The sequence below is a fragment of the Mustela erminea genome, chromosome 2 (genome assembly GCF_009829155.1).
Source record: "Mustela erminea isolate mMusErm1 chromosome 2, mMusErm1.Pri, whole genome shotgun sequence".
In the NCBI taxonomy this organism is placed as follows: domain Eukaryota; kingdom Metazoa; phylum Chordata; class Mammalia; order Carnivora; family Mustelidae; genus Mustela; species Mustela erminea.
In genome coordinates, this window is record NC_045615.1 from 88954941 (window position 1) to 88969233 (window position 14293).

General features: G+C 34.2%; 1 pseudogene; it reads left to right on the top strand.

The window, feature by feature from the left end:
• The window catches only part of LOC116582372, a 46017-nt pseudogene extending 37011 nt beyond the window's left edge, over positions 1-9006 (top strand).
• The last annotated feature ends 5287 nt before the right edge of the window (positions 9007-14293 follow it).

Sequence of the window (14293 nt, forward strand, 5' to 3'; positions counted from 1 at the left end):
AAAAACAAATCACTTCAGTAAATAATTAATCTCAAGAAATTTTTTGGAAGAGCCCTGTAGTAGAACCTCTAGGAGTAGGCCCAGAACATGAAAACACATTTGTTCCTACTGTAGAAAAATACTTTCATAATCAGGTGTATAGACTTTTTAAATATCAGCTATCTTCTTTCCAAAATAGACCAAAATTTGAAGACTGAGCTTATGATTAAAATGTTTGTGGTGCCAAGAAGGAACTTCAAAATGTAACCTTCCTCTTCATAAGATGACCTAGCCACAGACACTTATGAATGTGCAGTTACTACCAAAAATAATTATTTTATTTCTCAATATGTCTTCACATTTCAGGGGAACAGCAGCTAAATGGTGGCCTCAAGGTTCTTACCTTAGAACCCTTTCATGACTGGGGGTTGTGGTAAAGATTTTTTTTTTCTTTTATCAGACAAAAACTTATTGTAGATGTGGATTTTATTTTCAGACTATAAGCATGCTTGCTCAGGAACCTCCAACCTTGGACTAACTAAATTCTTCAAAAATTATCATTCTTTTCCACAAGAACTATCTCCAGTTGAAATAAAAGACGCAATGTTTTGAAACCGATCATCCTACTACTCCAATAACATAAATGACTGGTTTTATTTAAAAAAATTAATGCAGATTCAGCTATAGTTCCAGGAGACACAACACCCTATGAAGTTGGCTTTTCTGCATAATCATGTTTATAATCTAAATCCATGACAAATATGTGTTGCTCTCTTTTTCTTAAGCAGAATGCTAAATCTATGAATAGATAAATCCAGAAAATAAAGTTCGAAGAAGGTTTTGGTACTTTTTACTCTTACCCGTAATATCACATCTCAAAATCTTGTTTCTTGCACTGTAGGATGATGGCTTACAGTGTTTGTTTTTTTTTTTTTTTTTTTTAAAGATTTTATTTATTTATTTGACAGAGAAAGATCACAAGTAGGCAGAGAGGCAGGCAGAGAGGGAGAGAGGAGGAAGCAGGCTCCCCGCTGAGCAGAGAGCCCGATGCGGGACTCGATCCCAGGACCCTGAGATCATGACCTGAGCCGAAGGCAGCGGCTTAACCCACTGAGCCACCCAGGCGCCCACAGTGTTTTTTATATATATATATATGTTTTATATATATATATACACACACATATATATGTTTTACATATATATAAATTATATATATAATATATAAATTATATATGTATATATACACATATATGTTTTATTTATTTAATATATATTATATAATTATATATAAGTTATACATATATGTATAAATAAACATATAAATAAATTATACATATACATATAATTATAATTATATATAACTTATATGTATTTGTTTATTTTTAATCCACCAAAATGATACTTCTACAAACATATCTTCTAAATTCTCCTAGACAGGGTTACATATTTTACTAGAATGACTGACCTGATAATCAAAGAGAAATAGAGATTTTGCTACAGAAATATGAGTAGAATCGAAGTAGTACTCTGGAATGTTTCCACGTAATAATAAGCCTACTAATAAATATTAAATAAGAAAATGTAATAGGATCCACAGAGACTCCAATTAACAAGGGATAGAAAACTTAGTTCTACTCACAAGGCAAAAAAATAAATGTGACCTGAGAATATTCTGGCCAAAGATAAAAATATATGAAAGAGAAATTAAAAAAAAAAACCAGCGACAAGTTTACTTCCCATGATCATTTGCAGCATTACTTACTCTTTTACGTATACTTCCTTTTTCTTGCTTTTGTTCACTATTAAACACAGAGTGTCTTGGTTGATTTGGTCCATAGATCAAAGAATACTGAGATGCTATAATGACAGAGGAACCCAAAAAACAAACATAACCCAGAGAACACAAGTGTCATCTTTGGAAGCATTAGCCAAAAATCACTTTTGGTTTTCTCCTACTATAAATGGAATGAGATTATTTTTTAATTATCAGACACACTATGTAAAACAGGAACATTTTAAGAATCGTTATACAGATAAAAGAGTGAGTAAGTACTTGCCTAAGACTTTGGACAGGCAGGGTATGTTAAAAAAAAATTCTATTGTTTTTGCCTTCTCATTACCCCTTCTTCTTCTAGGAAGAGATCCCAATCTCTATGACAACAGGCAGAGGCAGTACACAATGCAAACTGGCTCAATCAAAATATCTCCTACCCCTGACACTCAGATAACATGCACTTCTGTGAATATTAATCTATAATACAGAGGCTGAAGATTTATTAAATCACATTATTTTAAGGCTTTACCTTAGTGAGACAGCCCGAACTCCTGCTGGCATTCCCAGTGTTGCCCTGAGCTATGATCTTTCCTAAGACCTGAATGTTAAGCTTTAGGTATTTCACCATCTTTTATATAAATCCTCTTTCCTTTGTTTATTTAAGTTAGCTGAATCTGAGTCTTTCTTTGGTTATTGTTACTCTCAAAAACCAAAAAGCCTAAGCGTTACTAAATCAGAGAAATGTCTATAGCAATTTGACTTGAATATTTTAATCAAGACTCTTACCAGCAATTAGTTTGTCAAACATTTAAGAAGGCAAAAGAATTCTCAGATACACAGGACTCCTTGAAAGTTCTTTTCTTTTTCTGTTTCACAGGGAGATAAATCAAAACTTGATGTCACTGATAGTGAACATTATGCTTCAGAAGGTTTGGTCATCAACATCAGAAACTATGTAAAAGACTGAAATAAGTACATATGGTTTAAATACGAACTACAGTTCTAGTAGAGTAACTATAGTTACTGAGTAAAAGCTATTTTATTACTAGCTTTCCATGAGCCTGGAGTAGTGGTTAGAAAAAATAGTGATGACTTTAATTAAATGCATTAAATGTCAAGACGAAAGTATTTTTAATATTGCCATGATAGGAAAAAGATGGGGTACTCTGTGCATAAATTCTTATTTAGGAGTAAAAATAGTCTTCTAAAGACCCAACACAGTTACAGGTACATAATGGGTGCTTAATATATATTCCTCTATTTTTTTTAATGAAATAGTTAAAATAAATTGAAACAGGGGATTTTTTTCAGTTAGATATGATTTTAAAAATCTGAAATTAAAGATTACTTAGATTATCTAAGGAAAATTAGATAAAAAATAAAATATAAATTTAGAATAATAGTATTGGGAAAACAGTCACAGGTAATTTAATAAAAAATAGATATCTTTAAATATGTGATTATATCATCTTTTCTCCTCTCCAGACATTCACTGATAAACAGGGGAGGATTTCATATTATGAAATAATAAAAACAACTGATAGACATTTTGGAGAATGTTCTATCTCTGTGTTCTTTGATGTTCTATTAAAGTCAGAACAAGAAAATGCAAATTAAGCCAACAATGAGATGCCAGTTAAGCTCTTTTTAAAATGAATGACCCAAATGATAGTAATGAAAAGAGGCCATTCTTTTGGAATGGACCTTAGATTTTTAAGAATCTTTTTTCATTCCCTTCCCCTAGACCTCTTCTTCTAAGCAGTAGCTAAGTGCAATTCATTGTTTTCTAAAGTTTCGCTCCAAACTCTATTCCTACTGCCCACAGCAAATACTACAGCTTAGTTTGACATTAAACTACCCAAATTCCCACAATTACCTTCTATTTTGTCCTGCAGCCTCCGGTCTTACTTCCCTTGATATATTCTCCTCCTTCAGCCACAAAGCAAATTTGCTCATGGTGTTCCGCTGGTACTGGAATAGCATCTCTTTCTTTCTTACTTAAAATCAAACTGACCAACATGTTTTTGAGATACTTCATTTACTTTTGTGTTCCTGTTCAATTACTTATCCAACTTCATTTTCCCTTTTCAACACCATCTCCCATTCTGTAACTCCCAAATCTAAGTTCTAGGCAGCTCTACATCCGATGTTCTCACTTATCTCTTGACCTCAGCTCAGATTTCTTTTTCCAAAACATGTTTCCTTTAATCTCTAGGCATCTAGGCATTCTAGACATAGAATCAGTTTTGATATCAATCACTTACCCATCATTACAACTGGTTTCTTTCCAGAAAACTTCTAAAGAAACCTCTAATTACCCTATTACGGCAACCTGTATTTGGCTTCATTTAACCCAAATCAAATAAGGAATTTAAAACTGCATTAAAGCTTACTTATCTTAAGTCCATTTAAAAATGATTCAAAAACTCTCTTTACAGTTTTTATTATTTTTGCTTTCCTTTAATGATTTCTCTACAAATTTAATCCTATCTGTACCATTTAAGTTACTATCTGTACTCTATTTGTTGCCTTCTTAGGATTTTTCTTTAATTAAAGACATACTTTTTGAAATTTAAATAATTTCTTCTAGTGTGTAAGCAATTTTATCAGGTCATACCCTAAAAATATCAAATGTTTATATTTTTGACCATATAATATTTACAACAGAAACATCTTAGTAACAAAAGCTTTGTGCCCTTTTCTATGGTACATGTTGAAGAGACATTTCATGAGCATCAACATTTTTTCCTAAATATACTGAAAAGATCAAGAACATAATGACATTATATTTTACTGGAATTTACAGAAATAGTATGACATAATATAACAATGTAAAATTTGATCTAGCTTATTATTTTCCCATTGGATAATATCATCACTAGTTTTGCCCTAATATTATTCAGAATAACCATTCATGATAAGTATCCACCAAAAACACTTCAATGGAAGACTCTCCACATCTAATTGAGCGTACATAATTTTCTCCCCCTTTTTATTGCACAAAAGATTTAAAGGAGAATGAAATATGTACTTTGTCCACTATAAATACATCAATCTCACATTCTGAGGAACATGAGCTTTTAAAGAACATGAAGTTTCTTCTGAAATGTTCTATAAGCAATACTAAAAGTTAGATTTTCCCCAGGGAGACACTTATAATATACTTTCATTGAGAGGAATTTTAAATACTAAAAAAAAAAGTTTAAATGAAAAATAAAGGGAAATGCATAAGATTCCATTCAGATTTAAAATGTTAGGTATCACATAGTAAACTTCTGGTGTAGGATCCACTAGGAAACATAGGTGTTGGGGATGAAGAAAGGGGTTTTTAAGATTACCTCCATTTCATAAATGAAGCAATGGAATCTTACAGGGCTTCCATCACCTTAGACTTAGCCAAGTATAGAAGCAATATTCAAAACTATATTTGTCTAGTTCTATAGCTTGTTGTTCGAAACAACACATTCTTCCCACCACTGACTGTACATGTACAAATTTTACTGTAATAATTGATTTAAAAATCTTATGCATCATATTTTATAACTATATTATTATATTAATAAGAGATATTAAATGGTTAGCTAATAAATTCATACATCAGAATGACTAATAGGAATTCAAAATAAATAATCAAAAATCTTTATAGGACTGCACAGTCTAACCACTGTGTCAGGACACAATGCTGGGTTATAGGCAGAGGATGAACAAGGAAACAGTCCTGGAAGTATGCTACTGCCTAGGATTTACCTTTTGTTTCTGCATGATAGAGCATTGTAGATATCTGGAATTGGAAAGACCAGTTTGGTAGGAGGGGCACTCAGGGGATTTGGGAAACAGACTACCAACTGGAGTAGAAGAATATTAATTTTTTTTTAAAGATTTTATTTATTTATTTGACAGAGAGAGATCACAAGTAGGCAGAGAGGCAGGCAGAGAGTGAGAGAGAGAAGCAGGCTCCCTGCTGAGCAGAGAGCCCGATGCGGGACTCGATCCCAGGACCCTGAGATCATGACCTGAGCCGAAGGCAGCGGCTTAACCCACTGAGCCACCCAGGTGCCCCAGAATATTAATATTTTAATAAACCATGTACTCATACAAAAAGCAAATTGAATATTTATCAACTGGGTTATAGGTGTGCTAAGATACTGATCCTCTCAGCCATTGGTGTGGTCAAGTCCAGCCTGAGTAGCCAGTTGCTTCATCTGCCTTCACACCCACCTGTGGTAGGTGTGTGGAGAGGAGGAATAGTCTCTCCACACAGGTAGCCTAGGTCAGGTTATATCACTGAGCCATAGTAACATTTTTCTATGTCTCTCCTAATGTAATAATCTGTAAAGAACCTTTCTAAGTCTAAGGTGAGATGGGTCACCCACTATTTTATACAATCATTATTTTTTAGCTAAATTAAGTAATTTGCCTTATTATACTTACCTGTGTTTGTAGTATCTTTGTTATTGTTGTTATTAACCAGAATACGGGCAATTGAGGCAAGAAACTTAGGTTCTAAGTTTGATTTCCGTAAGGTCCATGTGAATATAGAATATAATTTTAATTTCTTTAAAGTTACTTGTTGCCTAGAGGCACCTGGCTGGTTGGGTGCTTGAGCAATCCATTCTTGGTTTAGGTTCAGGTCCTGATCTCAGAGCAGAGAGACTGAACCCTGAGGCGGGCTCTGCCTCAGTGGGAGTCTGCTGGAGGTTCTCCCCTCCATCTACCCACTCCCATGCTGCCCCTCATGCACACACTCTCTCTCGCTCTGTCTCAAATAAATAAATAAATGTTTAAAAAATAAACTACATATTGCCTCGTCAGTAAAGAATGGGGTTATAAGGGATTTTTTATCCAAGTAACAATTGTGTGTTTTTGTAATTTTTATACCTGAAATCAGAAACTCACATGTTTGGAAAACAGGGCTAATTGTAAAAGAAGAATTTGAAGCAAGTTTTGAAAATCCTAAAATCCCTTCAGATGAGGTGGGCTGTTATTTGAGAAACAGATTAATCAAGGAATCTAGGTGCTGGAGTCAAACATATCTCAAGTTTGTATTTAAGTTTTTTTGGTTTTTTTGTTTGTTTGTTTGTTTTTGTTTTTGTTTTTTTCTAAAGATTATTTATTTATTTATTTGAGAGAGAGACAGAGAAAGCCGAGAAAGAGCATGAGTGGAAGGGAGGGACAAATGGAGAAGCACACTCCCAGCTGATCAAAGAGTCCGTGATGGGGGTGGAGGGGTCTTGATCCCAGGACTCTGGGATCATGACCTGAGCCAAAAGCAGACTGTTAACCCACTGAGCCACCAAGATGCCCCGATTTTAAGTTTTAACATGTTCCCAGAGCAAATCATTTCATCTATCTAAGCTTCAATTTCCTTAGAAATGAATTGGATGAAAACAGTTCATAGGGGCCATTGGCCATTGCCTGAGCAAACCACCATGGCCTCTCCTAGCACAGTCCTTAGACAACCTGTCTCTTTCTCCCCAGCAAGGCAGCTCAATTATCTGTGCCCCAGAGTCAGAAGCCAGGCAGGTCATCAGGACTGCACAAACCACAGGAATGCCAGCTAGGACAGCCTCTGTTAGCCTGTGAGGTTGGTGGTGTGAGCGTCATAGGTCAGCCCTGGCACCCACTCCCATAATGCAGTGCATGGTGCGTCATTGAGGAAAGAAAATCATGGCTGCAGCGTAGCTCTAAAATTCATTTCTCAGCAGGAGAATGCGTCCAGTGTTCTGATGGCCTGACCTTTCCGGGTCAGTAATGAACAATGTCAGGGTACACAGCACATATTCCTGTGGCTTAGGCAATCAGAGTCTAGATTAACAGTTTGCCAGCATATTTTCATACAGTTGAAGAGAGGGAGGAAAATTTTTGAAAATTATACTAGGTGTCACTTGTCTGAGGTCTGTTTTGAGACAGACTAACCTCTTTGTAATGCTAAAGCAAGGTCACTAGATTAAAAAACAAAAACAAAACAGAAAGCAAAATGGGCTATGTTCTCTTTTAAGCTACCCCATCCATGCTGGAAGCAGTTGTTTGAGAGTGGATTCTTTTGTAAAAAGGTAGCATCAAGTCACTGTGAACATTTCTGTTAACCTATGCCTTTGTAAAGGCCTAACCTCCGAAAGTACATTTGATAACAAATTCTATCTGCAGTGGCATTAATTATAAAATGAGGATCATTAGATAAATCAGTTAACTGAAAAAGCATTTTTCATGAAGTCGCCCAGTGGATAAGTAGTGGCAATCCCACTATGCAAACTATGGGCTGTTTTAACTATACTTTGAGTGAATCTTCATGTTCAAATTCCATGAGCAACATTGGACTGAGTATGGAATTCCAGGACAACTACAGAAAAGTATTTCAGGAAAAAAACCTTTGTCACATCTACATGTTAATTATTGAAGTTCTGCAGGAGTTCATCAGGGGAAGCAACCTCAATACTCAGACACCTTGAATATTTCAGTTACCTTGTACTTGGCAATCAGGCATTTAGCTCGATCTCTTTTCCTCCAAATTTGGGCAGACACTATATAGCTATATTTGAATCCTCCCAAATGTGTTGGCAAAGCCAACAGAGCCCAGGCAGGAGACTCTTCTGGGCAATAGACGTATAAAGCTTTTCCTCACAGTACATGGAAAATCAAAGATTTTTTTCAGCTATAACACAAGATTCTCTGCAATGGTGTGCACAGTTAGCATCTCTTCATGGACCTTTATTCCCCATGTAAGATCACAAATTGATTATTGAAGGATCACTGAATACTATCAATGAAATTGAAATACAAGATTTGGAAGTTGTGGAATTCTCCAGTATTAATTGGCAACTTCATAACTGTATACCCTCCAGATGTTTTAAATGTCATTCCAAATGAACTTCTCTTTTTTGTTAACTGCCTCACACACCTCACTTACTCTTTGGGTTAAGTGTTCTTTGGAAGAAGTTTTGATAAAGATGACATGGTATACAAGGAGATATATGGCAAATTGCTAGAGTCCTCTTAACTTGGATCCAAGATGACAAACATTTTTATCCAACATGCAGCTCAAGTTTTCAATTCCTATATTCAGTGCCACCTAGCTGCTCCAGATGGCACAGGAAATTTGACTCTAAATGGTGTGGCTTCTTGTGAGGAAGAAGAAATAAGAAAACATCTGGAGGATGATGAAGACCAACTTTCAGATCAGCTGTGTGGGAATCCTAGGAAGAACTGCTGCAGAACACTGCAGAACACTGCAGAACACTGTACACGCCTACTGACAATGTAGACACGGTCCAAAGAAACCCCGTAGAGCAAATATAATCTATTGCCAATTCCCAGAGAATGCATAAATTGTTTAAAGATTTTAAATACCACACTGCACCCCCACCCCCCAATCCCAGCACACTGAAACAAATGGACAGAAACATACTCATAATTGTATTTCTTGGCTTATACATTTGGAGCCCAGGCACCACAGCATAGAGAAATTATGGAAAACATGGTATGAGACATTATTTGACCCAAATCAATAAAAACTTAGAACAACCACTTTTCAAATGACTTTTGTTAACCTTGATAGCTCATAAAGCAATGTTTCAGTGTTTAATGTGTCAAATAAGAAGTCACAACTCCTATCTAACAAAACAAAACAAATACATACCTAAAAGTTTATGTAAATATTAAAGCAGTATATTTAGCACAACTGTTACAGTTCCTGGCACATAACTCTCACCAGATACTGCTTTATTGTAAAAGTTGTGACCTTTATTGGGAGTGGATCACTCATATCCATGCTGGAATCCCCCTGTCACTTTTGTTAGTTAAGAAAAGAACTAAATGTAAGAATGGTAAATGAAAATATCTCAACTAAATGATGGACCTAGAGATATAGAGGTCTTACTGTGCCTCATTTCACAAAGCCTTCGTAAATAGCCTTGAGTCTGCAAGCGGAGGCTGATTTAGCCTTCAAATGTGCATAGTTACATAAAAGATTAAACTAGCTAAACCAGACTATATAAACTCTTAAGAGGAGATGTAATAGCTTAGAATTATCACTTGACATATTTTATTACCTCTTTCCATTCCCGGTAAGTAATTACTCCATTGTAATGTTAAAATTCAGGCTTATAAATGCTGTTTATAAGACTATAGTTTTTTTTTTTTCTTTTTTCCTTTCTGTAATCTCTCTTCTTTGTCTTGGCAGCCAGTTCAGTCTCTCACCATGAAAAAGAGACAGACGTCAGCAGTATGTGGTGAAACAAGATTTAAGGAATAGAATACTCTCTAAAATAAGATAGTTTTAATGTTAATTACTCATAATTACTCAAACTTTTCATTGAAATTCATCCAGTGAACTAAAGAATAGTTGGCTTGAAATTAGACAGTGTTTGAAAGTGTTCTATCTTACAAAATATATGGTTATGTGTATGTACTGTATAGATTAGATAGGCTATCCCTAAATTTTACCAGTACAATTTAGCTAAAAAGTGCTAAACTGATTTTCTCATTATAAATGCATACCTAGATTGTCAGAAGGTTCTGTCAGGCCACTCTGCTGCCCTTCTTTGTTGAGTTACATGAAATTAGCAAAATTGATTTGCTGAAACATTGTACAGATATTCTTCAAAGTCTTCAAGTTGGAGGGGGATGGTTTCAAAGATATGAACACAATTATTACATGGATTTTAAGCTCCAACACTTACTAGGTATGTGAACTTGGATAAGATAAACTCTCTGAACCTCAATTTCCACGTTTTAAAAATAGAGAATAAATTTACTGTATAAAGATATTATGTAGATTACATTAGATGATATCAGTCCCTCTTACACAGAACCTAGTAATTAGTAGACACTGGATATTTCCTTCTCCTATTCTATTGTTGAGGAGACTAGTGAGTAAATCTGTGTCTAAGAGTGGAGAGATACATTCTTGTAAGGGTGGATATTATTACTTGTAAGGGTGGATATTATTACTATTACAGTGTTGATTATATTCTTGATGGCAATTGAAGATATTAACCACAGGTATCAGCCATTCCTGAAGTGTAAAATGGGTGGGGTACTTAGTTTACATGTTCAGTTACATTGTTGTTTAATTTTATAGACTGAATTAAAATTTGGTACCCATGTGCATCACCCAAATAAATAAGAGATTGATTTAATTTGGAATGCTAATTATTCTTTTAATTGAGAAATATTTTTAGCTTTGATTTATTTAAGTATCCAAACTCATATGCATTTGCTAGTTGAGTTAGCTCCTTCTAAGGACCTGTAGTCCAATATGTAAGGAAGCAGCATTCCCTGTTCTCAATAATTCTAAAAAATTCAGTATCTATTTCTATTTTTTTTAAATCAGAGATTTAAAAAAGTATTACCTTACCAAAGAGTTAGATAGTGTCCAGTAGTATCATGACCTTTTATATTCATTGAAGTTATACAATTCCATTTCTAAATCAGTATCTTAGAAGATGGGATTTGAAAGTCACTTTTATCTTTTCTGAAAAACACCAGCAATCTATGACTATGGATAATTTATGTTGTCTATGAATAGTTTGCTCCTTCCTGTTGCTGAGTAACATTTCATTATGATGTACCCCCCATTTGTTTACCCATTTCCCAGGTGGCGAAAATTTGGGTAGTTTCCAGCTATTAGTAAATTGAATAAACCTGTTTGATACACACAGCTGGAATGCATACCTAATTATATGTTTAACTTCATAAGAAACTACACATTATTTTTCATAACGGTTATCCTTTTGTATATTGACCAATTATATATGAGATTTCAAGTACAAATTCCTTTCCAGCACTTCATACTTGGTATTGTCATTTTTCCCCCTCTTTATTCTAATGGCTATGTAGTAGTATCTTAGTATTGTAATTTATTTCCCTAATGACTAATCACATTGAGCATCTTTTTATATGCTTATTTGTCATGTTTATCTTCCCTGGTGAAGCTTCTTTTCAGAACTTCTGGCAATTAAAAAAAAATATTGTTGAGTTTTGAGAGTTCTCTATATGTTCTAGATACAAGTTAGTTATGAGATATCTGCTTTGCAAATATAGATACTTTCCAATATGGTGGTTCGTCTTATGATTTTTCAACCATACAGTGGTGTAAAAATGATTTGCATTCAGTGGAATCTGTACCTCAAGTTTTGAACTTCAATCTTTTACAGGGCCAGCTTTCTGTGGTACAATACTCTCTTGTGATGTTGGATAGCAGCTTCGAACCACAGCTTCCAGTCAAACATGTAATCATGAGGGTGAATAAGGATACACTTAAGGTATTCTGTACCCATACGACCATTCTGTTTTTCACTTTCAGTACAGTATTCACTAAATTACATGAGATGTTCAACACTTTATTTTAAAATAGGCTTTGTAATAAATGATTTGTCATATAAGATAGGCTAAGCTTAAACTGTGATGTTCAGTAGATTATGTGTATTAAATGCATTTCCAATGTCATAGTCAAAGAAGATCTGTATTTCTTCCTAGTTGTGTTTTAATATTTCAATTCTCAGAATTTTTAATAGGGGTTTCTCAATTGTGATTTCATTTTTATCATTCTTTAGCTGTTTTACTAAAAACATTTTGCCTAGTCCAGTGTTACAAAGATTTCCAGTTTGTTTTTTGCTAAAAGTTTTATAAGTTTATATTCTACATTTATGTTTATAATCTTATTTGAATTAATTTTGTATAAAGTTTGAGGTGTAAGTTTGAGATATAGGTTGAGTTTCTTTTTTTTTTTTTTTTTTTTTGGTATATGAAAGTTCAACTGTTCCAGGATTGTTTTTTAAAAGACTATCTTTGTCTGTAGAAATTCTTTTGATTTCTTACCAGAAATCAATTGACCATTTTCATGGAGATCGAATGAAAGGAAGAGGGAAAGAGTGGGTGATGGAGAGAAAAAGAGAGAGAGAGAAAGGAAAGATGGGAAAGAGGGAGGGAGGGAGGAAGGAAGGAAGGAATCAGTGTTCAGAATATATATGTGATTAAATTAATTGTCTGCATTAGGACTTTGAAATCAGTTCTAGTGTACATTATTTTATACTCTTGAGAAGGTACACAAAACAATGAAAATAAATAAGTTGATGTAGGATTACAAATTTAAGCAGGTAATTTGACAAATGCAACCTGTCTTGCACATGTAGATAACTGAAGGTAAATTGGGCAATTCAATTGTGTTGTCTCTTGTGCAACTCTCTATCTTAAATAAAAGATAAATTGTACTTTCAAGTTTATAAAAATGTCCTAGGTCTCAATTTTACTGAAAGGTAGACTTTAGTGCATTACTTGAAATATATTACACTTTGTAAAATCTCTTTTCTAAATATGTAAAATGGCAAATGTGTTACATACTTTATATACTATTTCAGGTCTCCCTGCATGATTTTTTTTTTTCCTAATCTCTGGCTCCTTAACTGAAAACTAAGGTAAATAAGGCTTAAATATTGTTCTTAGACCAAGTCTGCTTAGCATAATTCATTTCACAAGTAACTATTAAGTGCCTACCACTCTTACAGGTTCCTAAGATACATCAGTGAACAATATAGAGCAAAAATACAAAAATATGTACCTTTATGGCACTTTTATTATAACAAGGAAAATAGACAATAACACATTAACACAATAAAAGAAAAATGATATTGTATGTAAGTTGATAAGCATAACAGAAAGAAATAAGGCAGAATAAGGGTGTCCTGAATGTAAAGGTGGCAATTTAAACTGTAAAGTTTACTTGACAAGCATGGTTTTAGCACAGATTTGAAGAGCATGGTATAGTTAGCTATAATAGCTATCTCAAGAGAATGTTCCAGGACAAACAAAAAACCAGTGTGAAACCTGAAACACAAGAGCCCACCACATGAATATACTGAAGTATAAGAAGGTCAGGATAACATGTAGAATGAACAAGGGGGAGGACATTATAAAGGAGAAGAGATCATAAAATAACTCGAGGGCAAGTATAAGGCCTTTGTTACTTACTTGAGTTAAATGGAAGCTATCACAGAGTTTTAACTAGAGATGTGACATTCTGACGTCTGTTTTAAATGTCTGCAGTGTTGAAAGCAGACTGAACAACAATACAAGTAGAAGCAGGGGACAGTTATGTAAGTCCATATGGCTACAGAACCATACAGGGTCATGGTTCTCAGGCTGGAGAAATCAAGGAAAGCTTCCTGATGGAAGTAACGTTTGAATTATCATAATAATATTAATTGAATTTTGGTGCTTATTTGCTAGAAAATAATTCTCAGATGACTGTGTTCAATAAGACAAATTAGGTTATTAAGCCTTTAGTGGGCTTACAAAAATAGAGAGCTTGAGTTATCTTGATCCTGAGAGTAATAAAAGAAATTAATACCAGGAGCCTATAGTTTGATCCTTTCAGAGAAGTCATCCTTCACCATGGTCAAGAACTTTGTGTGAGTTTGGGCACTTTGTAACTTGTTTATTTACTTTCTACCATTATTATTCAGAATCCTAGAATCAGCTAATTTCAGCCATATTTCTTATCCTTGAGTACTGAAAAAAAAAAATACAGTGAAAAAAAAAATA